At 36.1% G+C, this 3,821-nt stretch overlaps 1 long non-coding RNA gene across 2 annotated transcripts; it reads left to right on the top strand.

Annotated features, from left to right (window-relative positions):
- Positions 604-2,928, top strand: LOC109345988. 2 transcript variants are annotated; one of them, XR_002107463.1, is made up of 4 exons: positions 604-694; positions 883-953; positions 1,042-1,170; positions 2,396-2,928. It is a non-coding gene; the product is annotated as an uncharacterized LOC109345988 (long non-coding RNA). The 2 variants fall into 2 exon arrangements; XR_002107462.1 differs by having other exon boundaries at positions 604-953.

The following is a 3,821-nucleotide window of genomic DNA, read 5'->3' as shown; positions in this document are numbered from 1 at the left end:
AGAGACAACTCGAACCATAACCTTACTATAAGAATTCCTTAATTAATCTGATAATATAGTTTTTAATTATTTATGCATATAGAATTTAATGATAAAATAGTTTATTAATTATATTTATATATATATATATATAAGGAATTAATAGCTTAGAGACAGTATTGGTTGTAGACCTTCTTCTCGCTTTCAGAGAAGTTAGAGACAACTCGAACCGTAACCTTACTATGAAAATTCCATAATTAATTTATTTTACTAATATAATATTGAGTTATTTTTTATATATCAAATTCTGAATGGTGAAATATCTTTAATAATTGTTAGGGAATTAGGTGATAAATATTATTTTGATTTGGGTACATATTGAACTAAGATAGTTGGAGTTTAGTTGTGTAAAGCATAAAGCCTAACAAAAACAAGAAATAATATTCAAACCTTATTAGTATAACAAAACACAAATGATAAGAAAATGAATAAAGAAAACAAACTTAACAAAAGGAACAGGGGTTACATACGGGTTCCTTAGAACCCCAAAAATCCCAAAGGGATTTTGAAATCCCTAACCCTCTCTCTTTCCTAATCCTCCTCTCCCTTAGCTTGGTTCCGAAAGTGAGACGTTCTTGTTTCACAATGGCCCTGGTTCACGACGGCGGGTTCACGATAGCGGAGGATGGAAGTGGTGAACGAGGGTCCCCATACGGTACGGTCTCTAAGCCCTCTTCTCCCTTCTACTCCTCTTTCCTTCTTCGACGGTGGTGATTAGTCGATGGTGGTGGGGATCGACGAAGAGAATCCCTTTCTCTTCGAGATGCATCGAACGAAATCTCCCTCTTTTCTTATTTGATTGATTTCAGTTACTGTTTGGTTTTTTTTTATTGATGGATTAAGAGAGAACGAAGACGATATTGTGGGGTGGCTTGCGGTTAGGCTCCTATTCTCACGGTGGTCATTAGAGTAAGGTAATGACTCAACTACTCTTACTTTCAAAAAAGGATGGGATCTATTCGAGTGATATTGACTTACCCCTATGTCTACCCTGTATGCAAGGTTTTTGGGATGAGATTGCGGTGCTCAAAGGGTTCCCAATGTCCCCAAATGCGAGGGTTTACAGTATTGGTGCTGATGGAGAATATCAGAACCATGGATCGTGCAATTGAGGCTAAGGGAATCAGTAAGGTATCGTACCTCCTTTCTGCTTGCTTTTATGCACCTTTTAGTGCCTAAATTAATGGATGATATGCTTATGACAATAAAATTGTTTATCAATTTCTTAAGAACTAGTCGGAAGAAATGTTTTATGATTATCCTCTGCTCTCAATCAGCATGAGTATGTATAATCTTTGTGAAATGGTTCATATATGAGGAACAAACTTGGTTGGAGTTTTAACTTGGATATAAGTCCTATTGTCCAGTTTTAAAATTACAACAGTGCACCATCTACTCCAATCTATTTTGTTTCTTTGCTTTAGGAAATATACGCTTTGCTGAAACCAATACATATGGTTGATTGTAACCAATTAAAAGCCTAAGTCTAGTATATACATCGCACGATGAAGGATATGTTCATAACACAATATTATTATGGCTTGAATGTTTACCTGAGTATATGCTTTTCGTTGTTGTACGATGAGTATGTCTCTGCCTTCTTGGTTTATGGCGTCTGTGATGTATAACTCTATATTCGGATTGCCTTTTGTCTAGATATGGGTATAGTGATTGTTCCCTGGAACTGGTATGATATTAAATCTGCTTGAATGTTACTCTATCTATTTATATTTCTGCCTTTCTCTCTAGAATGCTCTCTGTTTTTCACTTGCTATCATGTTTTTCTGAGTGTATGTGTATTCTGAATGCTCTATAATCATGGTGTGTCACCCTGTATGTGTAATCTCTCCGAAATTCTTTGAATTGAAAATCTCTCTAATTGTGTATCCTGTGTGTTTTTTTTTTCCCTCCCCCCGAAGTATCTGAGATGTCCCCTTTATAATGGTTTTTTGAAGGACCTTTTGGTTTACCAAATGATAACTAGAAACGTACACAACCCTTTTGTTTTCTGATTATTGAAACTGCTCATTATTGCTGATCATGACTGTGCGTTTGTGTAACTTCTATAACCTCTGATTTGCACCCTTAATTGTCATCTTTTGAGATTCTGTTCTGAAGATTCATTACTGGCCCTTCTCCCTGAACTAATATGAATGTCAATTGTTAATTGGCCTAGTGTGTAACTGAAAAAAATGAGCCTATCATCAGACCATGGCTTTTGATTTGCATCTGTTACTAAAACTATCTCTTCAAGTCTTGCTTGATGACTCTGGGCTGGATGATTTAGTGTTGGTGTGGTTTATTCTAACAATGTTATTTGGCTTCCTTCTCATTGGGTTTAATGCTGATTTTTTAGGTTCAAAATGTGCATTCGGGGACTGCCCAAGGCCTCTTGGAGTGAACCAGTTGTTATTACAGGTGTTTGTAAGTCATCTGACATTTTGGTTTGAAACTCAATACGCATCTTCTTAATGCATTCCTTGGTAGTCTCTTCCACTTGAGGCACCTTTTTATTTTCTTCAGTACTATCTTGTTGAAATGATGATAAAGCATCTTTACAATCTTGAAGAGTGAGGATTTTGCTCTTCCGCCACTGCCATACGCAAACCTGATTCTGCTTCTCTGGGTGCACTCCCTTCTTCATCTCAGCCACCAATCGTGGATTCTGTCTATGGTTGAAGAAATTCAATTGCTTTAGGAGGATGATGAGGGATGAAGGTCCCTTGTGTAATTTCTAATTATGGATATTCAAGGCTGCTTTTATAGAGTTTATATTTGGTGGCTTCAAACATGACTATATACCTTATTTGTTGTAATTGGTTGTTAGATGATTTTTTAATTACTCTTGCACGGTGTACCCTTTGTTGGTTTTGAGGATCCTTTACTTCAGGTGCTGTCGCATTAGGCTTGTTTGAATTGACATAATATTGCAAATCATTCATACAATTTAGAAAGCTAATATTGACTTGTGCAGTTTCTGAACAAAAGAATTATGGCTTGAATCAATGTGTCCTTTAGAAGTACCATAACGTTAAATTATAATGGGTTGGGTCCTAGTTGATTATTAGGTGGTGCAGAACAAAATAAATCAATGAATATCGTTCGACCATCAAAGGGTTAAAAGTGAGTTGTGTATAATAACTCCAAGCTACAAGGANTGCTCAATAATTATTCCCATTCATGCTGATTATGACTATATGTAACTGCTGAGATATTTCTGAATTCTCACCTGAGAGATAGGAACATATACCCTGACTCTTGCTTTTTTCTGATTATTCCTTTCAGTTTTGAATAATGCTCCATAATCATTTTACCACTAATAGCTCCATTTAATACGACCATGATTGCTGCCTAACCCTGCTGTTTTGGAATCCTTTTCTGAATATTTGCCTTTTATGCCTACTGGAATACGTAACTGAAAAAAAAAGATATGCCAACTGGTGATGACTTCTGGTTTGCATTTCCCCTTCTAATTAATCATATAATTGGTTTGATCATGATATGCTTGCTGTTTATGTTGCTGCCAACTAGAATTTGATTCCTCTGTTACGAACCCACTTTCTGGTTTAACCACATAGATAGACTGAGAAGTCTGGTTCTACACTGTGTTTCCAAGAAGAAATGGACTGTTTAAGATATTCACACCACTTTATCTCTTCTTGTTGCGCTCCTTGTAATGGTAATTGCTCATGAGCATCTTTATTATCAGCATTCACCGATTCTTCCCTTCCCATGTTACGGTGCTATTATTTCTAAGTAAGTTTGTGCTATTTTTACACTGC

The sequence above is a fragment of the Lupinus angustifolius genome, chromosome LG04 (genome assembly GCF_001865875.1).
Source record: "Lupinus angustifolius cultivar Tanjil chromosome LG04, LupAngTanjil_v1.0, whole genome shotgun sequence".
NCBI classification, from domain to species: domain Eukaryota; kingdom Viridiplantae; phylum Streptophyta; class Magnoliopsida; order Fabales; family Fabaceae; genus Lupinus; species Lupinus angustifolius.
Note: the sequence above shows the minus strand (reverse complement) of the source record. Positions and strands in the feature narration are given on the sequence as shown.